At 34.9% G+C, this 26912-nt stretch overlaps 1 long non-coding RNA gene across 1 annotated transcript in view; it reads right to left on the reverse strand.

Moving 5' to 3' along the window:
• Nucleotides 1–2733: 2733 nt before the first annotated feature.
• The window catches only part of LOC144616821 (uncharacterized), a 28090-nt gene continuing 3911 nt past the window's right edge, over nucleotides 2734–26912 (reverse strand). Inside the window, exons 2-3 of the long non-coding RNA XR_013556558.1 lie at nucleotides 10420–10513; nucleotides 2734–3197 (exon numbers count right to left, since the gene is read on the reverse strand). This is a non-coding gene — a long non-coding RNA (uncharacterized LOC144616821). The remainder of the gene's footprint in view (nucleotides 3198–10419; nucleotides 10514–26912) is intronic.

Genomic DNA, 26912 nt, shown 5'->3' on the forward strand with positions numbered 1-26912 from the left:
CAACTGAGCCACCCAGGATCCCCCAAGATTGACTCTTAATACTGACATTTTCTCTCCTATTGACCTGTTCTGTATCTTTAATTTCTCCTTTATGATTTATTTCATAGATTCTACCTTGAGTATGCATATATATATATATATATATATATATATATATACACATATATATGTATGTATATATGTATACACACACATAATTTTTAAGAGTGCTTTCTTATTTGTTGCTATCGTGTTGAAATAGTGTATACATTAATTTCAATTTAAAGAAAAAGTTTGACATATGCTGCAGTAGAATTTGAAACTATATAATCCCTTTCATAGTTAACTTCACCTTTATGAATTAGTTTTGTTCCAAATCACACTGTAATACAGTAATTCAAAATAGGAGAGACAGTTTACCAGACCAAAAAAAACCAAAAAACAAAAAACAAAACTAAAGGAGTTCGAGGAGTTCGTGACCACTAAGTCACACCATAATACATAAATATATGATTTTTACTATATGATATACGTGTGTAGGAATTGCAATTAAACAAGGTAAAGATGCTTATATCATTCCCAAACAACTTGAAAACTCAGTTGACATCATTAATAGAACTGACCTATGAAAGTTATGCCTTTCTAATCCTAAATCACTTTTAGAACAAGTTTTGAAAGCTAATCTTTCATTTGGGTATCATATTCTAAAGGAAAATTTTATTCAATATGTAATGTTAGTAATTCACTAAATTACATGGGACTTTTTTTTTTAAGAAAAATAATGAATACCTCACCAATTTGCAAAGATTTTCAAAGCATATGTGAACTAAATAATTGAATGCCTTTGCTAATTTTTCTCAGCGTGCATACTTATAATTGCAATTATCTTTTCAAGGTAACAATTCAGTATTTATCTTACTCTTTTAAATTATTCTTGAGGTGTTTATTGTTTGATGAGGTTTTAGTTTCCGGCTACATATATAATAGTTGAAACATGATAGCTAATAGTAATTACAACTCAGCTATTTGCCCTCTCTCTTCTCTAAAAATGTATGTCAGTCTTTCTGTAGGCGCTAGTAATTTTCCTTGAAGTTACTTTAGTTTTTGTCAAAAGTTTGTGAGTACACTAAAAAAGAATTTTGTTAGCTCTTAGCTGTTTCCTAATCACTTTAAGTTGGTCAGTAGAACAATAGTGACTATGGTCTTCAAGAACTGTCTTCCTCTGTAATGTGGCCGCTCTATCAGGAAGCTTGAGTGAGCACCACGGGGTTTACTACAGTGAGGGCACATTCTGCAAAAATAGGCATTTAAAAGGCTGAGCAATGCATCTGTGAGAAGGATATGTTACTCATATTTTCTCAACTCCTTTCATTGTCCTTTAGAAATAAATAATCCAGGGGCACCTGGGTGGCTCAGTCGGTTGAGCATCTGACTGTTGGTTTTGGGTCAGGTCACGATCTTGCAGTTTCCTGAGTTCAAGTCCCGTGTCAGGCTCTGTGCTGGCAGTGTAGAGCCTGCTTGGCATTCTCTGTCTTTATTTCTCTCTTCCCCTCCCCTGCTCATGCTGTCTCTGTCTCTCTCAAAATAAATAAATAAACTTTAAAAAGAGAGAAATAAATAATCCAAAATTAAATGTTCAGAATTCAAACTGAATCATACAATTAAATGGAATTGAATGAATAAAAAGTATGATTCCTCTGAAAGACTGTTATAAACAGACCTCAAAATATGTAAAGCTTCAAACAGAAGAAAAGTATATTTCCTGCTCACATAAAATACTAAATATGTGTTCCTGATCAGTGAAACATCTCTCCTCCAAGATCTTCAATGTCTGGCTTCCAAATATCGTGCCCCAGGGCACTGGAAAGGGAAAAAGAAAGACAAGTCATGTGTGGGAGGTTTGGGTGGGCTAGTCCGGAAGTGGTGCGCTTCTCTTCTGTTCACATAAACCTGAATCATAAATGAAACATCAGTTCTTTGGCTGTTCTTGTGTCTCAAATGTTCTAGCTTTTGGACTAGCAATCATGCCATCAGTTCTGGTTCTCAGGTCTTCAGACCTGGACTGTAACTACACCATTGATTCTCCTGAATCCCCAGCTCACTGACTATAGATCCTAGGACTCCTCAGTCTCCATAGTCATATAAGCCAGTTTCTTATAACATGTATATTATTTGTGTGTATATATATACACACATAATGTATATGTTTTATATATATATACACACATATATACATATATATGTGTGTGTGTATATATATATATATATATATATATATATATATATATATATCAGGTCCTATTGGTTCTATTTCTGTGAAAAACCCTAATATAATTTCCAAGATGAAATTTTATTTTCTCTAATAGTATATCTCAAAATGTAATTTGCTCAGGGTTACACAAAGAGTAAAGGCAAGCTGGCCTAAAGCCTACAGTCTTTCCACTATAACACCCCACAGATCTCTCCTTTCCCTGCTGATTGATTCTTATGTGAAATAAAACAGATTTTTCTCTCTCCAACATTTTTTGCAAGATTTTGATATTATTGCTTCAGCCTCAATGATGTTATTCCAATAGGGTTATGATACATGTTTATATTTGGCTTTTTTTTCTTACCTCATCTCCTTGGTTATTTTTTTGAAAAGTTGAGCCCATTAGAGCACCATCACTTTATATTCATAAGTATAAAACCATGGTTAATTTTTTAGATATCTATTTTCTTTCTCATTTGAAGTAAATGTAATTGATTTTTTTTTTCAGGCTTGCTTCACACCAACTATTTTCTTCTATGGTTTTTTTCTAACTTAAAATTCTGCAATGACTTTCTTACATTTCTGCCAATTCTCTATTACAAAGAAAGCTACGTCCCACATTAGTTTGTTATTGCTGCAAAACAATTTACCATGGACTTAATGACTTAAAACAACCACATATTTATTGTCTTGGAACTTCAATAGATCAAAAGACCATGCAGCAGTGTTCACCTGGGTTTTCTGATTTGGGATCTCACCAGCCTGCAAGCTAGGTGTCAGCTGGGGCTGTGATCGTCTCTGAAGCCTTATTGGTTAAAGTACTATTTCCAGTCTCCTTGTGGCTGTAGAACTCTGATTTTTCTCTTTGTTGTCGTAGTTGGTGGTGGTGGTTGTCAGCCAGGGACCTCTCTGTGTTCTTGGATACATACTGCTTACAGTTCTTGTCACTTGGGTTTGTCCATATGACCTTGCAGATAATAGATGGATAGATAGGTAGGTAGATGGATAGATAGATAGATAGATAGATAGATAATATAAACATATAGACAGATATTGATCTTGTGTTTGTGTGAGCCTTATACATATTTATCTTAATGTAATTATAGGACTGATATTTCATCATTTCTGCCATACTGTACTAGTCAGAAGCAAATCCCAGGCCCCACCTGCACTCAAGGGGAGGGGATCACATGGGATGTGTCTCACTGGGGATCACCTTAGGGTACATCTGTAATGTCCCCTAACTCTTTATTTGATGTTTGTTCTAAACAAAGTATATCTTTATTTTGTTTTATTTATAGATGGCAAGTGTTAATGGTGATTAGATCACATTTCACATGAATAATTAAGCATGTGTGGACCTGTTTTTTAGTGTGTTCTATATAATTTTGAGTCAATGTGCTCCATATAATCCCATTAGCCAGTTATGTCTTGGAATTTCATCTTAAGAAAACAAATTAATAAGCCAGCATTTGAAAAGTGATGCATTTTTACTTGCATCATTTTGTTAGATATGGTCAGGAAGTAGGCCACACTGGTTGTGAGTGCTTTGGACAGTGAGATAAGCTTATACTATCTTTCTGGTTCTTTCTCACTCGGTAAGTCATCTACTTTGAAAATAAAAGAGCAGAGCTGCCTTCATTTCAAAAGATTAAGAAATACACAGTGAGTGCTTACTATGGGCCAGACATCATGCTAAGACATTGACAGTAAGAAAGGGAAATGAATAAAATCATTCATCCTCTGCCCTTGTAAAGTTTTCATTTTAGTGAGGAAGATTCAATATTTATATATCAAGTATAAATTGAGGTAAGTACAAGGTGCCTTGTACTTGCACAGATAGGAGAAACCTAGCTAAATTCTAAAGGGTAGGTGGAATAGGCTGAATAGTGGCCCTTTAAGATATCAGGCTCTAATTAATCTGGAACCTGTAAATGTTAGAATATGTAGAAAAAAAGGATTTGCAAATGTGATTAAGTTAAGAATCTTGAGATGGAGAGATTATTGAAGCGGGCTCTAATATAATCACACGCATCCTTATAAGAAGGAGGCAGAGAGGAATTTGACATGGAAGAGAAGACAATGGAACCACAGAGACAGAAATTGGAGTGATCCATCACAAGCCAACGAATGCTGAGCCACCAGAAACCTGAAGAAGCAAGGAATGGATTTTCCCTTAGTGATTCTGAGGGAGCAGAACCCTGCTGACACATCAATTCCAACCCAGTGAAACTGATTTTGAATTTTTGGTCCCCGGAACTAGAAGAGATACTTGTTTTGTGATTTTATGCCACAAACTTTGTGGTAATCTTTTACACAAGCCTTAAGAAACTAATAGAGAAGGTATTACAGACAGAAAGAACAGCTTGAACAGTCATAGAGTAGAAAGTAGATGGTAGATACTGGGCACTGGAGTACCTCCGCATTACTGGAAAGCAAAAACTGAGTAGAAATGGTGAGAATCAGGGCTCCTTGACAAAATGAATACAAATTATGGTGGCCTTACATGGCATGCTAAACACATTGTCTTATAGGACATAGAGAGTTATGAAGCATTTTTTTTTTAATTTTTTTTTAACATTTATTTATTTTTGAGACAGAGAGAGACAGAGCATGAACGGGGGAGGGGCAGAGAGAGAGGGAGACACAGAATTGGAAGCAGGCTCCAGGCTCTGGGCCATAAGCCCAGAGCCTGACGCGGGGCTCAAACTCACGGACCGCGAGATCGTGACCTGAGCTGAAGTCGGATGCTCAACCGACTGAGCCACCCAGGCGCCCCTGAAGGATTTTTAAGTAGAAGGGGCACCTGGCTGGCTCAGTCAGTGGAGCATGCAACTCTTGATCTTGAGGTTATAAGTTCGAGCCCCATGTTGGGTGTAGAGATTACATAAAAATAATTTTTTCAAAAAAAGAATTTTTAAGCATTAGAGTAATACATTATTATTAAATGCTCCATTCTGGGAAATAATATAAGATATGGCTTGAAGTAGGGAAATAGAGAAGGTAAGAGAAACTAAATAAGTAGAAGCAGTAACACCTGTTATGTTATTTTACACTCTCAAACGGTCTCATTTAGAGTGACAATGGGATCAAGGGAATATTGTTTTGAGAAATGCTTGGCCAATAAAAATTTAAAATTCAGCAGGATTCGGTGATTAGGGAGGTGGTATGAGAAAAGGAGAATAAACCTAAGATGAGTACCAAGGTCTGACTCAAAATTATGAAGTTGATAGTGGTGTTGTAACTGAGCACTTGCTTTGTTAAATTTCACTTATGAGAAGCAGTTTGAAGGAGCAAATGCTTCCCGTTTTGGGCATGTGAAGTTTGAGATATCCTTGGGGGTGTCCAGTAGTAAGCTGGCTGTACAAGTCTAATGTGAGAAAACAGGCAGAGCTGAAGGGAAAAGCAGTTCATCTTATCAATACACATTCAGCACAGAGTTAAGTTTGTTTTTATGACAGGGATTGCAAATTGATATGTGATTTTCTGGAAAAAAAAAACCCACTTTGATCTCTATAGAAGAGAGAAAGCTATTTACAAAGAGTTTTCCACATTTGGCTTTTTTAGATGATTTCTTAAGCCAAAATGCCTTAGATATTTTGGAAATTCTAAAAAAAAACACTAAATAAAATATTTCTGCTTATTTTAACAACCCCATAAATAAGCATTATGGATCCTATTTGTCCCAGTTTGTAAGCATGCATTCTGAGGCTCAGAGGGGATTTTAAGTATGCAACCCGGAGAAATTCTCCTAGTAAGTAGAAGCTAGAATTTAAGCTACAGTTTCTGTGATGCATAATTTCAGTAATTTTTCTACTGTATCATGTTATCTCTTGCTTTTAATATACCTCTTCTCTAAGCTAGATGATTCTTATTGGTAGCATTTCTTGAAACTGTTTTTTTAAATCAGTTTGTAGTACCATATAACAAAACTGAAAATGTTACAGAAATTAATTTTCAAAACAAATTACAGTCCTATAATGTATAGCATAGCACTAAACATAGAGTGGGTGTCCCAAATGTCATATATTAATTGTTGGCTGACAATTTTGATTGTACCAATCAAGCCAAGATTCATCACCAAATTTTCATTTTAAAAGATGATGAGTTGTGTAAAGCCAAAGTATTATTTTAACTTCTGTTACACAGAAATCTTCTGTCTCTGATAGACTTTTTTTTAACTTATTTAAGCAAAGACTTGGTCTCTGTCACTCTAATAATTAAATTCTTTCCAAAGGAACTCTAGCTGAGAACAGAAACTTCCCTATTTAGAATCTGAAGTGAAATATCCTTTTGCAAATCTCTTTTAATTTTGTGATCCTTATTCTTACACTTGTTTTTCTTATTCAATGGTGACAATATTTAGCTATGTTCTTCTCTAGTTGCAAAGGGAACTGTATTTTGTTAGGAATCTTTGAAAATACATTCACAAAAAGTATATTTCATTAAGGAAAAATGTTGACAATTTTCTTCCTCAAGAACAAATTTTTTTTCATATTACCAATGCTTTGGTTGGTTTTCTGCCCTATATGGACACATATTTAAAAGCCATTTCCATCACTAGCCTGGTTCCTAAGAACTTGGATTTGTTCCCACTATTCCCTGTCTACCAGGTTTAAAGTTGTAATAGTGACCATTTGGAGAATTCTAGTTGAGCATCAGGCTTCTCTGAACTATAAGCCTGGACAGGCCAGCTGCTCCTCAGGAACTCGTCTCTAGGGTTGGGTTCCACATGCTCATATCTATCGCAACCAAGCACATCCCTCTGTCTGGGGTATGCTCTATTCTTTAGTGATCATTGAAATCAAGTAGGCTTTAATACTTCAATCAAGTCATGCTGAATCAGAAAAGAATTAATATATATACAAGCATACCTCAGAAATATTGGAGGTTTGGTTCCATACCACCACAATAAAGCAAATACTGCAACAAAGTTAATAAGGGTGTTTTTGGAACATATAAAAGTACAGTGCATATAAAAGTTATGTTTACACTATATGGTAGTCTACCAAGTACACAATAGCATAATATCTAAAAAGCACTTGTATACTTTAATTAAAAAATGCTTTCTTACTAAAAATGCTAACCATCATCTGAGTTTTCCATAATCACTGATCACAGGTCACCATAATAAATATAATAATAATAAAATTTGAAATATTGTGAGAAGTACCAAAATTTGATGCAGGCACAAAGTGAGCATATGCTGTTGGAAAAAAAAAATGGCGCTGATGGACTTACTTCAGGCAGGGTTGCCACAAACCTTCAATTTGTAAAATCACAGTATATGTGAAGTACAATAAAATGAGGTATGTCAGTAGAAACAAAAAATGTTCAAAAATGTCCAAGATAACCATGCACAGTAATAACTTTGGAGATGATCAGTGGTAATGAAAATGAATGAGCAATTCTGAAAAACACTTAGGAAAATTTGTTTGCAAAGACAGATTCGGTTTAGAATGATGACAACTTATCAGGTCTATAATATTGGTATACTAACTGCCTTATTAACAGCAGTGGGGAAACTGATTAGAAAAGATAATTTTGGTTTCAAGATATATTACATTTGAGAGTAATCTGATTATTAAAATAACTATTAAATTTATTACGAAAGAACTGTATTACCTAGGGGCACTGGGTGGCTCAGTCGGTTAAGCATCTGACTCTTGATTTTGGCTGAGGTCATGATTTCACAGTTCATGGAATCAAGCCCTGTGAAGGGCTCTGTACTGACAGTGTGAAGATTGCTTGGGATTCTCTCTCTCTCTCTCTCTCTCTCTCTCTCTCTCTGCCCCACCCCTGCTCTCCTCACATGCACTTTCTCTTTCTCTCTCTCAAAACAAGTAAACATTAAAAAAAGAAAACTACAGTACACAAAATCTCCGTGATATTACTCAGTTTTAGAGAAGAGAAAATAAGAGTGTCTGAGTGTTAAATATGAACTAGTATCTCTTAGTCAGTCCATACAGAGAGATGACCTGTTTCATTTTTATGTTATGTTTATTTTAAAACTTTCTGATATAACAATCCCACTTATAGTGCCCATATAATACACATGGTAAAACAGATATAATACAAAAGGGGATTCTTAACATGGTAGCTAATTAACTAAGGAGTGAATTCCCACCCCATTTAAAGGTATTCAAATACAAAGTTAGTACAAAAACAAGCTAAAATTCTCTGGCTGGACTGGTGCCCCAAATTGCCAGTTTATATTTAATTAATTAATTAATTAATTTTATTTATTTATTTTAGTTAATATCCCATGATGTTCTTTCCCAGCAGGTTACGTCCTGGTAAGATTGCTTTCTCCTGAGGGCAGGCTTTGTTAAGAAGAACAGAATGATCTGGCATGTTTAAAAATGGTTCATTTTCTTCTCTCCTTGCCAGAAGCATGAGGGCATTTTTCTCTGGTTTACACTCTAAATAGCTGGTAAAGCTCCTAGAGGTAAAACTCACAAAAATGTAGAGCTTCCCTGTAACTGGGTCCCCCTGGAGACTTTCTCACACTTGTCTGAAGTGAGCCTCCATCAATTCATCAACTACAGTTCAGGTTTTCCTATCCTGGCACTGGTTCCCACAGAGGGTTCTGCTCTGGTAAGTTGTGATTTTCCATATTTACCTCTCTGTCTCTCCACCTAACGCTCTGCCTTGTGACTTCACTTTTCTAATGAATTTACAAAGAGTTGTTGATTTTTTCAGTTTGTTCGGTTTGTTACTTGTTAATAGGAGTGAGTGACAACTTCTAAGCTCCTTACATAACAATAGCAATATTTCATTTTAGGGGGTGGGAAATTACAGAAATCTGGGAACAGAAATCTACACAGCATGCCAGTTGAAATAGGGTAATTATTATACTTATTTTACAGATGGTTAGCAGACTCAGAGGGATTACATAATTAGCTTATGATTTTACATCAACAATTGGCAAATACATGTTTTAAATAAGTCCTGGCATTAATATTACATGCTAGACTTTCTTAGAACAATGAAAGCAAGTTTATAGAATTTCCATTTTTTAAAGCTGGAATACACATATCTCAGATACTCATCATCTTGTAAGTCACTAATCAAGAACTCAAACACATTTAAGTATTAGGCATGTAACATAACTGTATGAAATGGCAAGAAATGGATAGAGAGATACTTAACATGGTAGTTAAGTAAGGAGTGAATTCCCACCCCATTTAAAGACGTTCAAATACAAAGTTAGAACAAAAATAAACTAAAATTCTCTGGCTGCCCCAATTTGGTGCCCCAAATTGCCATTTTTTATTTCTTTCTTTCTTAAAGATTTTATTTTCTAAGTAATCTCTACCCCCAGCATAGGGCATGGACTTACAACCCTGAGATCAAGAGTCCCATGCTCTACTGACTGAGCCAGCCGGGTGGCCCCCTCTCCAAATCGCCAGTTTTTTTAAAAACCTTCTTATAAGCAATTAAATTTTAGGTTATTTTGTGAATTTTTCAATTTTTACCACTACATAAAACAATTTGATTATGATTTTCAATCATTTTGAATTCACCTAAACATAAGAAATCAGGATTTATGTCCTTAAACTATTGGTTCAAATCCAGGACTAAAATATCTCACACAGAAAACCAAAAAAGAAAACGAATACATACCAAAAATAAAGTTGAAAATAAATTATAAGACAAGCTAAAAATAAAACATATGGGAACAAAACAAATATACTTATCCTGAAAGTAATCTGATTGTAGAGTCCTAACTCTCCTGAAAGTAATCTGATTGCAGAGTTCTAACTCTCACTAAATATTGTGTTAGGTAAAAATACAAACTTTTGCAAACCCTACATCATTCAAACCTCACAATAATGATATCAATAACAATTCTTTTCCCTAAATCCTCAAAATTACACGTTATTATTGTTATTATTAGCAGTTTTTATGGTCCAAGTGACTTTTTAAAAGACTTATCCTCCTAATACAAATGTTCACCATTTCCTCTTGCATTTCAGGTCTTCCTTACAGAATAATTTCCTTCTACTGAAATGACATCCTTAAAAGTTCCTTTAGTGACCATCTCTTGGACATATGATTATTTTGTCTGAAACTGTCTTTATTTTTCTCTTGCTCTTGAGAGATAATGTCTTTGGATATTTATTGGTTGCTTTAGAGTGAGTGTGGCAAAATTTTCTTTTGCAAAAATATAGAAGCCTAGTACTCACCTGCTTCCTCTTCATTTTTATTCATTCCCACAGTTGTTACTATCATCATCATCATCATCATCATCATCATCATCATAACTGTGACTCTCTGTTTCTGAATTTAAATTTAAGAAAAACATTTCAATATTTTTTCATGTAAGATAATTTGACTAATGTCATAAAAATGTAAGATACTTAGTTTTATTCTTTCATTTAAATTCTAGTTTGTGGCAATTTATCAGTTTAGAAGTATAAACCTTAAGCTGTCTTGATGCAGCTTCAAAAAGGTTAAAATCTGGATTCATGAAATTAATTGCTCTTTCCTTCTTCCCTTGATCATTTTAACTCTGATCCAAATAAACAATTTAAATCTATTTGTGAAGAGATAATTATGCCAATTAAATTCAGTTGACTGCTCTCAAAAACTTAGAGCTTGGAAAATTAGTCTTTACAAGTTGTTGTAAATCTTTGTAATTCACAGCTAAGTTATTGGGGTACCTTGGTGGCTTAGTTGGTGAAGCATCCTACTTTGGCTCAGGTCATGATCTCGCAGTTTATGGGCTCGAGCCCCACGTCAGGCTCTGTGCTGACAGCTCAGAGCCTGGAGCTTGTTTCAGGTTCTGTGTCTCCCTCTCTCTCTGCCCCCGCCCCTCTTTCTCTCAAAAATAAGTAAACAAAAAAAAAAATAACTTGGTTATTTTGAAAGTCTTGTGGATACTGAGAACATTATGGGCTTAGCATTAGATATGTATCCTATGTGTTTTGTAATTTTTACTATCTAATTTATATTGAGTAATCTTGAATAATCTAACTTTATTTCTGTAGAAATCATGGAATAAAAGTCCATGGTTGTTTATTTAAAAAGAAGAAGAAGAAGAAGAAGAAGAAGAAGAAGAAGAAGAAGAAGAAAGAAAGCAAGCAAGCTTGTCTCTTTAATTCCCCACCCAAGCTTGGTGGGAAAGCCAAAGAACATGAGAAAATTTCAGAATCCATTGTTTCAAATATTCATTTTTTTAGGTTTGTTTATTTGTTTATTTGAGAGAGAGAGAGAGAGAGAGAGAGTTAGTGAGCATGAACCGGAGAGATACAGAGAGAGAGGGAGAGACAGAGAATCCCAAGCAATCTCTGCACTGTCAGAGCAGAGCCTGACATGCGGCTTGATCTCATGAATCATGAGATCATGACCTGAGCCAATAACAAAAGTCTGATGCTTACCCATCAGTGGGAAGGCCTTTCACTTCCTCTTTCCAGAATCCTGCTTACCTTTTTTTAAACACTTCTTCTGGCCTTGGCTCTGGTATATATAATTTCTGACCTAATTTTCACTTTCTTGCCCATAGTTCATCTGTCTTCAAAATTTGTCCATACTTGAACTAAATTATTAATCAATCCATCTATTAGCTTTCACCTTCGGCAAGTCTCCTAAGTTCTCCTTCATGTGGCTTTTGTGAGTACGGACAACTCTGGTAAGACCGAAACCTCTCTTGGCTTTCAATCTAATAGACTCAGTTTTTTGACATTTTTAAGGCCTCTATTTCATAGATCAATAAGACTTGGAAAACAAATTGAAAGCATTAATGTCAAAAAAAAAGAGGTTAGAGTGGGAGAGAGCCAAAGCATAAGAGACTGTTAAAAACTGAGAACAAACTGAGGGTTGATGGGGGGTGGGAGGGAGGGCAGGGTGGGAGGGAGGGCAGGGTGGGTGATGGGTATTGAGGAGGGCACCTTTTGGGATGAGCACTGGGTGTTGTATGGAAACCAATTTGACAGTAAATTTCATATATTAAAAAATTAAAAAAAATAAAAAAAAAAAAGAAAGAAAATAAAAAAAAAAAAAAAAAAAAAAAAAAAGACAAATTGACAACTTGCCTGTTCAAAAGAAAGTATCTGATCTGTGGGTGGAAATGTGTTAAGGAGTTTACAGAGAATATGCTGATAAAGTTGACTTTTTCACAGCAGGGCAGTCTCAATGGTGTCCTGCATTTGATAAAATGACCCCTCAGATAATAGAAGACCCAACAAAAAATTGTAGTAGTTAAAAGTTTGAAGTGCAAATTCTCAGCATCCACCAATGATAACCAAATAAATTCAAAAAAGTTTCTTAACCTTTTTTGTGTTGTGACTTTTCCATCTATAAAATACACATAATAATAACGAATCAGGCAAGTAGCTGATGGAGGGATAAACAAATTCATGCACAGAGTAAACACTCAGTAAGTGCCACCTTGTTATGATTTCACTGTTCCTTTTGAAATCAGAAACATTTTGATTCTGCAAATCTCCAGCTCTTATAACAGTCTGAGAGATTGTTCCTGTCCTTCATTCTCTTAGCAAAGAATGTTGTATCAAAAGATATCAAAGAATATTGAATGTTGTATCCAAATCCTCAATTACAAACAAACATTCACTCAAGGTTCTGCAGTCTGAGCCTAACTATAGAATCTACTCATATATTAAAAATAGCAGATGACACATCTGTATTATCTGTCCCAGAGGATGCAAAGTATAGTTAAGTGCAACTCTAGCTGGCTTTGCTGTGATAAAGGCTCTGTGCCATTGAGTTACAATCTTGAGCCAAGATTATACCTGGAAAGATGATTTCCTCTGTGTTAGTGGTCTTAACACTGGAGTGCACCTAAACTCCTTAAAGTCTTGTTAAATGCAGCTTCCAGGACCACTCTAAAACCTACTAAATAAGAATTTCTGTGGAGCTATGCTTCAAGAAAATGCATTTTAACATGTACCCTAAGTAATTTTCAAGCAGATGGTAGTTGGTTACAACAGGATTGGAAAACCCCTCTTAAGTGCTATAACTAAAGGCCCAAGTGAGATGACTACAGAAGCCTAATGAACCTATTCACCCAGTCAACCCAATGTAATGTGAGATTAGTCCACCACTTGCACATGCATGCCAATTTCCAAAGTAGTATCTGTCCCAAGTATATTCTGTGGCCATTGCCATGGAAGATAACGCACATGGTGCGAGAAGCATGATGTTCCTCAGTTGTATTTCACAGAGGGAACATGAAGTTTAAGCCGTGCCCTATAGAATGGGGAGCCAATTTGCATATTTGACATGTTTGAGGAACTGAAAACTTATACTCCTTAATATTGTATATCAGGGAGGAGAATTTACACCAGATAATGTAAAAATAGACATGGAGCAGATCATAGAATGTTTTCTAGGTTAAAGTAATGATTTTGAATTGTATTTTGAGAGCTAGGGGAAGCATTTATAGATGACCACTTTTGCCACTGTGTAGAGAATGTGTTACAGGAGGCAAGAGTGGAAACAGAGGGATGAAACAGGTTAACACAGCAATTAGGCAGGAAAGAACAATGGCATGATTAAAACAAAGCAACAGAAATGAAAAGAAGAGTTTGTATTCAAGATGTATGAAGACAGAATAAGCAAGAATTTAGAAATAAGTTGAAAGTAATGAAAAAGGTAAAGGAAGAAATCAAGATCCTTTAAGGATTTTGAATTGGGAGAAATAGGATTTATGGTACCATCAATGGTATTTTTAAAAATGTTGGTGAGATCTGGGAACAACTTAGACGAGATGAAGAATCAAGAACTTGATTTGGAATCTCTTAAAGTTTAGGATGTTAGATGTGAGTCAGCTTCTCAGAGGAGATGTCTGGATAAAGATGTATATTTTGAATCATCAGCATAAAAACGGAGGATCTATATAAAAGGAAATATTTCTGCCAATCCATAGAGATTTGAAAGGCTTGAGAAACAACTATTGCCATTCATCTGGTTTATGTATTGTTTCTTGTAAAATTTCATTTTCAGATGAAGAGAGTTTCCTTTCTAAGAATGCTTTTGCCATCACACCAGCAGCATCAGCATAACCTGGGAACGTGTTAGAAATATAGAATTGCAGGCCCCATGCCTGCCTTACTGAATTGCTATCTACATTTGAACAAAATTCCTAGGTTATTCATTTGCACAATGAAGTACAAGATACAAGACAGTACCACTCTATGGTATGGTGGGGAAGAGGAAAAAGAACTAAGGAAAAACAGTACTACTGCTATACATGGGAAGCTGCAGCCACTGACCTGGCCTCCAGGGTTTTAAAACAACTCTGATAGAACTTTAGGGGTGCCTGAGTGGCTCAGTTGGTTAAGCGTCCCACTCTTGACTTCAGCCCAGGTCATGATCTCACGGTTCATGAGACTGAACCCCACGTTGGGCTCTGTGCTGACAGTGAGAAGCCTGCTTGAGATTCTGTCTCCCTCTCTCTCTACCCCTCCCGCCTTGCTTTCTATCTCTCTCAAAATAAATAAAAATAAACTTTAAAAAATAATAAAATAAATAAAATAAAACAAATCTGATCAAACTTTAATATGCATTTGTGTATTGCTGTTGCTACACACAATTACGCAAAAGGATTCACCAACCAGTACGATAAGAAAGGCATATGCATCAAGGTCAAGAATAATATTTTCTTCATCTATACATCCTCAGTACCTATCTAGTATTTATATGTAATGTCAGTAGGTAGTATATAGAGGGGTAGTATATCGAGTTTTTCAACTACTCTTTTAAACTTCCATGATTCATGAAGTCAATACAAAGCCCATATGCTTCATGGCTGTTGTATCATTCTCTTTAAATTACTTTTATTATTATTCTTTAATATTATAATGTAATTTGACTTGTGTAATTTTTGTGTCATTTTAATTAAAAATGCTTCCTTTCTAACTAAAAGCTACTTTAAAAATTTTTTTTAATGTTTACTTATTTTTGAGAGAGAGAGACAGAGCATGAGCAGGGGAGGAGCAAAGAGAGAGGAAGACAGAATTTGAAGCAGGCTCCAGGCTCTGAGCTGTCAGCACAGAGCCTGGCATGGGGCTTGAACTCACGAGCCACAAGATCATGACCTGAGCTGAAGTCATATGCTTAACATATTGAGCCACCCAGGCACCTGAAGCTACTTTTTATTTTAAAACTAAACGACCATTTTTTGTGTGTGTATATGTATGAATAGTTAATACAATAATACATCAAAATGAGTTATAGATTAATTAAATTAAGAATATCTACAGATTTATAAAAAGCTTTTATTCATAAATAAGTGTTGTAGTCCCCCCCCACACCCCACCCAATAGGAACAGGATGTACAACCAACCAAAAATTTGGTTTTGATGTTAAAACTGATAGCACACAGCAAGGGTTTTTAAAAAGGTTTACATAATGAGGCTTTCTGAGAAGAGCAGTGAGGTTTCCAAGCAGATCCAAATGGCTTAGATGATCAGAAAAAGGAGACTACCTTGAAGTTTATTATGATTACAGGGTGGAGCTGGGGTAAGGGTTCCAGTGCACATAGAGATGGCTTGCAGTATTCAAACTTTTCTGCTGGCACTAAATGTGGAAGCACTTTTGTGGTTACAAACCCACAAAAAAGTGTTTCGGAACTCTTGAGGTTTTATTATAATTAAAAATGTTTCTAATATTGACTCTTATCTTCTGACCTAAAGAAGCCTTTACTACTGTATTAGCAGAAGTTTATCCTAAAACCTCAGCATTACCACCGTAATGAGAAAATAGAGGTTGAAAAGTTCTGAACCTACTCATGACTTTACTGTTTCTACTTTTAGAGCAGGGCTGACCTTTCTCAGGCGTTGGTTTTGAAAGGAACATTCACATGACTTTTGGAGACTAAAAAATTAGGAACTTTACCCTTGAGTTTGATATGATTGATGTCCATACATTTTTCACTTTATAGCCATGGTGGATGGCTATGATGAAAATTGATGTTATTTTGACAATTTGATGGTAAAAACTCTAAAGCATGTTCTTTTCTAAAAATAGCACAAAATGTCTATTCTGGAAATAGGAGCCTGGTAAATCAAATCCTGGTTACCTAAAATTATCATTTCTATTACATATTCATTTTGTGCGTGTGTGTCCGCTCTTCCTAAGATTCTGACATTTAAAAATGCATGTGAAAAAACAGTTCTTTATATATGTAAACTGACATGTGTTGAAAGAACATTGTGAAGATAGAATGTGCATTTCTTCTTTTAAAAAAAAGAGCAAGAATATTTCTGCTGTTGAAATTTTTATACTCCTCAAACCCAGTTCAAATCTACTTTGTCCTTCATATTTACCCTGGTCTATCCAGATACATTCAATCTCTCCTTTGCTTAAAGATTTCAACAAGAGAAAACAACCAGGTTCGTAGATACAGAGAACAGACTAGTGGTTTTGCCAGAAGCAGAGAATGGGCAAGTGGGTGAAATGGGTTAACAGAGTCAAAAGGTACAAACTTCTAGTTATAAAATAACTAAGTCATGGAAATGTAATATACATCATGATGACTATAGTTAATAATGCTGTGGTACATTTTTGAAAGTCACTACAATAGTAGATCTTGAAAGACCTTATCACAAGAAAAAAATGTGTAAGTATGTATGGGGATAGATGTTAACTAGACTTATACGGTGATAATTTCATAATATACACAAATATCAAATAATTATGTTGTATACTTGAAACTAACATAATTTTATAGATCAGTTATATCTCAAAAAGAGGATTTCGCTGTGTAGCCTTCATTTATAGTATTTAAACATACTCTGCCTTGATTACTGCTTTGAATTTATTTAACTCTACTGAAGCTTCTACTACAAAACTTTAGTCTTGGCTTGAAGATATATATATATATATATATGTATATATATATATATGTATATATATATACATATATATATATGTATGTATACACACACACGTACACATATATGTTTACATATATACATGTATGTATATACATATATGTAAATGAAATTACAATCTTTACAAGATTAAAAAGATATGAGAAAGCAATATAGGGAGAAAGTATATAAATAGCTCTTTGGAACTGAGCAAAATATTTGAGGATATTTGTGTCCTCTAATATACTGACCAAAAAGCACGCATGAAAAGGAGACTCTTGGGGTGCCTGGGTGGCTCAGTCAGTTAAGCGTCTGACTTCGGCTCAGGTCATGATCTCATGGTTTGTGAGTTCGAGCCCCGCGTGGGGCCCTGTGCTGACAGCTCAGAGCCTGCTTTGGATTCTGAGTCTCCCTCTCTCTATCCCTCCCTGGCTAGTGCTCTGTCTCTCTCTGTTAAAAATAAATAAATGTAAAAATAAATTTTAAAAATTATTTTAAAAAAAGAAAGAAAAGGAGACTCTTAATAATGAAGTAATTATTACTTAAGTAATTATTACTTAATTAAGTAATTACTTAAGTAATAATTATTACTTATTAAGTAATTATTACTTAATAATGAAGTAATATGACCCATCTTGTGAAATTCTGTCAGGTACTCTCTATGTGCTTACAAAGAGTCCATGGCAGCTGGGAGAAAGGCTATGCATGGTTTCAAAATACGGAATATCCCTCACCCAGGCTGATCTTCCAACTATGACTATTAAGAATCCAACTAACAATCGCAAACTAATTTGGAGTCTGATCTGGCACACTTTCTGGCAGTACTAGCCATAACAACAGGTTGTTTTCACTATCCCTTTGCATCATGGAAGGAGTAATGATTTATCCTCAGAGGAACAGGTTCATATACCAGATCAGATTTGCTTTCCTAGCTGGAATGTTTTGGTCAGAACCACTATTCTTGCTTTATCTATTATTTTGACATTCCATGTATCATAGGAAATTCATTTCATGGCAAACATATGGAGGGAGAACCTATTGGAGGTTCAATTATAACACCATTTGGGATACACAAACTACACATTTGGGAGGCTATCCTATAATACATGGTACATTCCTCAAAGCAGAGGCCCAGTAACAAAGGAACAGCTAAGAAATCCACTTTTCTATATCTGTAAACTTCATCAGTTGGTTAGGTTTCAGTTCCTAAAAGAGAACTAGAAAGTTTCTACTAGGGCACAGTCATGGTTCTATTAAATTGGAAACTGAAACAGCCCCTGACCATTTTGGGCTCTCAAGGCAGATTTAGGAAGGCAAACAAAGTAAGGGATCATTGTAGTGAATGATTCTAAGTCCTCAGATGAGCCACTATTACTCAGTGAGGATAAGGAACATATATTTGAAAACCAGAAGTTACCACTGATGCGCTGCTTAGTAGTCCTTGTATGAGAATGCTAGTACATTGGAAATATTTAAATGCCAACTTGATAGACACATGACCACCAAGAATTCAATCTATGTAAATCTGCAGGTTTCTCCATCACCTCATCAGCAGAAGAATTTTGTCTAGCTGAGATACTGATGGAAGGTAATCCTCAATCACAAGCACTAAATGTAATTATTTTGGTTTTAGTCATTAAAACCTTGATTAGCAAAAAAAATAATTTATTGTCCATCATTTAAAACAATTTTGTAATGTTTATTTATTTTTGAGAGACAGAAGGAGACAGAGCCATGAGTGGGAGAGGAGCAGAGAGAGAGAAAGACACAGAATCCAAAGCAGGCTCCAGGCTCTGAGCTGTCAGCACAGAGCCCAACGTGGGGCTCAAACTCAAAAACCGTGAGATCATGACCTGAGCCGAAGTTGAACGCTTAACCAATTGAGCCACTCAGGTGGCTGTATCGTCTTTTTATCCACAATTTTTTTCATGTATTTTAGTGGTGATGAAATATTTTGCCACCAGAGGATTGGGTATATAATTATGTATATATAGCCATCTAATTATTTACGAGGTTTTTTTTTTTTAACTTCCACTACTCTATTCATTTGGAATTTGATGCAGTTTGAAGTATTTACATCCCTCTTCAATAATTAATTAATAAGGGTGCCTGGGTGGCTCTGTCGGTTAAATGTCTGCCTCTTGATTTCAGCTCAGGTCATGATCTCACAGTTCGTGAGTTTGAGCCCCAGAGCCCCATGTTGGGCTCTGTGCTCTGTCAGCATGGAGCCTGATTGGAATTCTCTCTCCCTCTCTCTCTGCCCCTACCCCACTCATGCTCTCTCTGTCACTCTCTCTCAAAATAAATAAATAAACTTAAAAAATAATTAATTAATAATTCTACTGTTATTATTTGATTTTAAATTTATTTATTTTAATTATTACATATAAGGAATGATTTCTCAAATGGTTTGAAATATGTTTCATTATTTACCAACTTATTTTGTGTGAGGCAAAATAAACACATATTATTTCAACTGCTAGCAACAGAATTTCTTTTAGTATAGAACTCCTTTTTTAAATTTTTTATTTTAAGTAAACTGCGTGCCACATGTGGGGCTGGAACCACAACCCTGTGATCAAGAGTCACATGCTCTACCAACTGAACCAGCCAGGCACTCCTAGCACTTTCTTTAAGGAGGAACATTTTGACAATTGCTTAGGGATGGAACATGATTCTTTAAAATCATGGGGCAAGATGTATATGCTCCAAAGACATAAGCTCAAAAAGGGGGAGCAGAATTCCTAAAGAAGAGGATACTGAAAAAAAAAAAAAGGAAGAGGAGAATGTCAATACAGAGCAAGTCCTAGGTGAAACGTTAGGATAGGTGGCCAGGTGGCAGAAGGACTTTGAAGAATGGAGATTTCCTCCCTGTTTTTATTCAACAAATATTTATTGAATTCTTCTGGCAAAGACATTTACTTGAGTCCCTTAGGTATTAGGTGACAACACCCTCATAAATTTTATATTTTGGTGGGAGAGAAAGACAAGAAATACAAAGTTAAGGGAATATAAAAATTTCTAACACCAATATTGAGAAAATAAAACACTTAAAGAACATAATGAGAATGTGCTTGATATGGAAATTGAGATAGGATGGCTAGTTAAGACAATCTAAAATATTTCTATTGCTGTTACATAAAAATTCTACTATCTGCAAACTTGTATATTCTGTTAAAAGTCTATTATTTCAAACAACAAAGATGACTTCCCTCAGTAGACTAATATGGAAAGGAACTCTGAGGCTGAAGCATGAGATATAAGCCACTGGAACTGAGAGGCCAGCAATGGACTCACAGCTAGACAGTAGCAAAAAGAGGGGCTTCTGGGTGGCTCAGTCCCTTGAGCATCCAACTTCTGATTTCAGCTCAGGTCATGATCTCGCCATCATGGAATTCAGCCCCATGTCAGGCTCTGCACTGAGCCCCCTCTCCCTATGCCCCTCTTCCCTCACTTGCGCGCACTCCCTCTCTCTCAAAATAAAAATAAATAAATAAATGAAACAAACAAAAAATAAAGATAGTAGCAAAAAGAGGGATGACCTCTGCTAGCATGTAACATACATTTATATACCTATACTTTGTATTCGATCTCATTTATTTTTCACCTATTATAGCAATATTGAACTCTATTCATTTAGGCAGCATTATAATTTATTGATAATAGGTGTCCAACATTTGAGTTCTTTTGAAACATTTTTTGTTTTTTTAATATTAAAATAATTTGTCAGATTTTAAAAAACTCTTATTTGACTGTGATGTGCATCTGTTTTTCACATAATGATGGGTGGACTGAAGTTGGTATAATATAAAATGGTATATAAGATATATAAAATGGTACAGAAGATAATATAAAATAATATAATATTATATTCAGAACCAGAAACTGAACTTCAATATTTTTTCCCATAACCTAGTCATATCACCAGAGATAGGAGGAAAAATAATATCAAAAATTAAAATAAGAAATGATAAATATAATTATCATCATAATGTATTGCAAAAAGGACAATGTGTAAAAGTAAGGAAAACTCAAATCCAGAAAATTTTTGTCATTTACCTTTCTCTCAGTGCCCCAAAGTCACAATAATGAACATGTCTATACTGTTTATCAAGTTTTACATTACATTTTACTCCAGAATTAAAATATTTTTAGAACCACTATAGGAAGCACATAGAATATTATCCTTAATATTTTACATTTTATATCACCTCTTCTTCATCTGTTTCACATGCACAGAGGAGTGAAACTATTCAGTGAAAATCTAAAAGAATGAATTGTTGTGTGGCAGTGTGTTTCCTAAGAGCAACTATATTTTAAGAAGAATAAAAACAATTATATTTATGTTTTCTGTATACTTCCTTTCTTTCTTCATGTACAGGTTATTCTGGACTAGTGTTATGACCCCTTTTAAGAAGTTCCATAATGGTAGCTGCTTGTTGTTTTTTTTTCTTTTTAATATTTTATTTATTTCTGAGGGCTGGAGGGGGGAGAGGGAGGGAGGAGAGGCAGAGAGAGAGGGAGATAAAATCTGAAGCAGGATCCAGGCTCTGAGCTGTCAGCACAGAACCCGACTCGGGGCTCAAACTCACAAACTATGAGATCATAACCTGAGTGGAAGTTGGACGCTTAACCAGCTGAGCAACCCAGGGTCCCTGGTAGCTACTTGTTCTGATAAGAATTATATTTCAAATATGGATAAGCCTAAATTAATACGATATGGTTGTAAGGCGAAATTATTAATTTTAGTCATCTGACCTATTTAATTACCCTTAGCTTCCTAGGCATTGAACTAATAATTATTCTTATTAACCCTTCTCATATTTGCATACATTTTGAAGGAATTCTGAAAACAATAAGTATGCTATATAATTCATAGGATCACAGGACATTAAAATGTGATGTTTTAAATGTTGCCATTAAAATTTAATTTGAATCTTAAAAGTTACTTGAATTAATAACAAAAATAACTTAAACATAATATGGTTAGTAAATGGCTTGGCATATAGTAAATGCTCAGTAAATGGTAGCAATTATAAATAATTTAGAAAGGGAAATAATGCTCTTGTCCCTGGATATGTGATTGTTCATAATCATATGTAGTTTGCAGCTGTGTTCTTAAACTGCAACAAAGTTTAGAACCATTTAAAATGTAAAATCTCATTAGTAAGACACAGACTCAGTAGATGTTAAAAGCTACATTAGAAAGTTAATAAGTAAAATAAGTAATATTCTTCTTAAGAATACTTAGAAAACTTTACGGTATTTTGGTCAGTCTTTTCATTGGCTTGAAATTTGTTTCTCCAACTCAAGAAAGATTATCCATCCATTCATTCATTTAATGTTTATTCAGTGACTCCAACATGACAGTGTTCAGTGTGGATGATATGAGTTGGTCTGCCTGAACTAGCCTTTTCTTAATCATGAATGTCCATCAAAATAACCCAATTCTCTCTTACTCTTTATCTATGCCTCCTTCTTCATTCCTTCCTTATTGCTTTCTCACCTCTTTTCCTGTAAACCTTCACTGGTAAAGAATAGATTTTGGAAACATCAAGTGTGCTTCCTTCAGAATATCATCTATAGTCTCTGAATTTTCCCAGAGTGACTGAACTACAAATTGGGATCACACATTTGATAAATTAATTAAATGGTGTGTAAGTTTTTCCGATTAAAAGCCAGAGTAGGTCAACAGTTTATCACAATCCAAGACATATCTTTCTCACTTTTTTTTTCCTTTCAAGTTGCACATGCCCTGTGCAAATTTGCCATTTCTCTTGTTCATTCTATTCCTCTTTTATGTTGCTCATTAAAATGTTACATTTTATACCCAATATTGTTCACACTCTACAAGGTTTTTATCACTTAGGTAAAAGCAATCTACTTGATGCACAGCTGGTTTCCAGTATGATCTAATTGCTTTTGTGATACATCTCAGACACCTAATGCCACACAGAACATTGCTGTGCTTTTTCACATAAGTAAATTAAATTACTTGCAGATGAACTTGTTTTATAACATGTACCTGGAAAAAGTTTCAGCTCATTTAGTGAAATGTCTAACATCAAATTTCATTGAAAATGTGCCCGCATTCAGTGTATCTTTTATCTCTGATTTATTTTGGTTTCTTACCACATATTTCTAAGCCATAAATTGTTTATAAATATTGATGCTATTTTTTCATTCCAAATTTTATGCCTTTATATTAATGATTTCTTTTTATTTTCAACTCCAATATACTAATCAAATTTATAATTAAAGAAGTTTAACTGAGCTGTATTTTGTTTGTTTTGCATGATTATTTAACTGTTACTAAAATAAACCATATCACTTAAAGACTATGACCCACATTTCTGAAAATCAGCTAGTTGGTTTTAATTTTACATGTCTGCACCATTTTTAAGAGATCAAATTTTGTCAACTTGCATTAGATTATGTTTATTTTAACTTTCAAATAAAAAGATTTCTAGCTCAATACCATATGTTCATTAAATGTTTGCATCATTTTATATGTAAGTGAACATTTTTCCAGTTTTATTTTATGAGGCAAAGGGTAAAAATACATAGGCAAAGAGTAGCAAAGAAAACAATATAAGTAATTGCTCGACTAAAAGTTTAACATTATTACCTTCATTTTTCATTTTAGAAATTGAGATTTTGGTAAAAATAATCATGTTTACTACACCTATTACTTTGTATTATCTTCGTCTAATGAAATATTGAGCAGAAGCATGGGTTGGATGGAACTGGTAGCAGAGAGACACTTTGTAGGCAAAATGAAATAAAATCACTAAAAAGCATTTATTCCTAATTATTTAAGATTTGAGAACTTTATATTTGTAGAAATTTTTAAATCATGATGTATAAATACTATTATCTTTCACCCAAGTATAAGTAGGCATGTATTTTATATGATTATTCAATTCTATCAATGCATGTATATGAAACGTTTGCTTGCAGTTTACAAAAAGTGGTGACTATTTATGGGAACTGCATATGTTTTGTATTTGCAGCATAAAATCACTAAATAAGCTTTTAAAGTTCTAAGATGTGTAAAAATGCCTGAACTGTGTGTAACAATAGAATAAATTAGATACTAATGAGTATTGGAAGCAATCAAATAGTCTAGGGGACTAAAATGGAAATATAATGACAAAGATGGATTAAGAATATTGATGAGAGAGAAGCACAATTAGAAATTAGATAATAAAAGCAAACTGCCATAGGACTAATCAAGTAGATGTATCACTTGGAAAAAAGTTCAATAGGGTGTAATCACCATGAAATGGTATAAAATACATGTGGTACATTTGTGCACTCTGAATTTAAAGATATTTGGACAAAGTTTAGAAACACTAAATACATATGCAAAATGTAGTCATGATTGAAAGAATTCAATCAAACCACATTCTAAAACTATTTTAAGAATTGCTCTATTTCAAGAATTGCTTATGAGAGATACATGAGAAGCAAAAACTATAGAGAACATATATGAGAAAAACAACTTAGAAAAGAATCCATATCAATACATATCAAGATTAAACCATGTCCTGAAAATAACCCTTTTGTGTCAAATACAAAGACAGATTATTAACACAGTTTAAAAATCAGCTAAAAATGGCATACACTTCCCAGTATATAACTAGTTATAATTTATGGAAACAGAAAATATGGGCTAACTAAAGTAAAGGTACATTCAGCATAAAGCAAACATTACTCCATATGGATAAACTCATCTCTTCTGAAGTTTCCTTTAAGACCGCAAAGGAATTAATGAGTGTCGTCATCTACACTGCCTTGTACTGATTACGTTTCATTGTAAGTTATATTCATGGTTGGTAACTGTTTTACAAAATATTTTTAAATTTATTTTAATGTTTATTTATTTTGAGAGGGAGAGAGAGAGTGAGCGAGCAAGGAAGGGGCAGAGAGAGAGAGGAAGAGAATCCCAAATGGGCTCCATGCTCTCAGCGCAGAACCTGAGGTGGGGCTTGAACTCACAAACTGTGACATCATGACTGACCAAAACCAGGAGTTGGCCGCTTAACTAACTGAGCCACCCAGGTGCCCCTATATTTTATTATTTTAATGTTTATTTTTATTTATTTATTTTGAGCAAGAGAGTGTGTGAGCAGAGGAGGAGGCACAGAGAGAGGGGGAGAGAATCCCAAGTAGGCTCCATGTTCAGCACAGAGCCTAATGAGGGGCTCGATTCTGCTACCAGGAGCTCATGACCTGAGCTGATACCGAGTGGGAGACTCAACTGACTGAGCCATCCAGGTGCCCCACACAAGATATTTTAAGTCAAGTAGCTGAATGTTTAATTGCCTTCTAGAGAAGTTTATTATGAATTTATGACAGTTGTGATATAGTATTTTTTTTCAATTTTTATTCAATAAAAATGATTTGGGGGCCTGGGTGGCTCAGTTAGTTAAGTGTATGACTTCTGCTCAGGTCATTATCTTGCAGTCTGTGAGTTGGAGCCCTGTGCTGGGCTGTGTGCTGACAGCTCAGAGCCTTGAGCCTGCTTCAGATTCTGTGTCTCCCTCACTCTCTGCCCCTCCCCCCTCATGCTTTGTCTCTCTCTGTCTCTCAAAAATGAAATAAAATAAAAAATGATTCAAGAGCTTAATATATAATGGTATAAGTTATTTATCATGCCAATATGAGCAAGTAAGTTTAAAAAAAGACAAAAACCTAAGAACTGAATTATGGCCAGACAAGAAAATTACGACTACGAAGACAAATAATATTTTTGTTTCTGTGTAATGCAACTGTAATATGTAGCAAACTAGAAATAAAAATACCATCCTAAAATGTTAAGATATATGATATGTAGCTGGTGAAATAACATTTACACATAAAGAAAGACCAGAGGGACTCCTGGGTGGCTCAGTTGGTTAAGCGTCTGACTTCAGCTCAGGTCATGATTTCGCGGTTTGTGGGTTGGAACCCCGTGTCGGGCTCTGCGCTGACAGCTTGAAGCCTGGAGCCTGCTTCACATTCTGTGTCTCCCTCTCTCTCTGCACCACCCTGGCTTGCACTTTGTCTCTCTCAAAAATAAATAAACATTACAAAAAAAATACCGGAAACTCCATGGCACAAGATCTATAACTGCAGTTAATACGGTGATAAACATAAATGCAAGCGTGTGTGTGTGTGTGTGTGTGTGTACGCGTGTGCATGTTGTGTTAAAGAGGTTTCAGGAAAGCCTTCCTGGAGTTGGTACTTGAAATGAGTGGCTTTATTTACCTGCAGGGGAGAGTAAAAGTTACAAAGTTCTGAAATTGAGGCAGTGAAGACAAGGCATTGGACTATGACGCAGTACAGTATGTCTGGGCACAATCAAATTTGTGTTGTTGAAAAGGAAGGAAAGAAAGGGAGTTGTTCAAAATGAGACTGGTGAGACTGGCAAGACTTGACTCATTTAAGGGCTGAACGAACGGAATCCCATTTGAGGAGCTTAGAATTTAGAAGGATTGGTGAGGTATTTATCATTTTTATAATGGGAGTAGTATGCTTGCTTATATTTACTTTTTAGATTCACATTTTTGTCATGAATGTGGAAAATAAATCTAACACTTCTATTTTCAGTTATATGGCAGGATAGAATTACCCAAATAATTTTCTCTCTTGATACAACTACAATATCAGATAAAATACACTAAAAATAATTATCTTTAAATGCTGCTAACTGAGCGAAAGCAACAATTTTGAAAGGGAAACTAGGACAAAACCCAGAGATAAATGAGTGCTAACGACAGCTTAACCCTTGAATGGAATTGTCAAACAACTGGGGCACCGAGGTGCTGCCTAGGCTCAGAGCACAGGATACAAAGGTCTGG

Source organism: Panthera onca, chromosome B4 (genome assembly GCF_046562875.1).
Source record: "Panthera onca isolate mPanOnc1 chromosome B4, mPanOnc1 haplotype 2, whole genome shotgun sequence".
Classification (NCBI taxonomy): Eukaryota; Metazoa; Chordata; class Mammalia; order Carnivora; family Felidae; genus Panthera; species Panthera onca.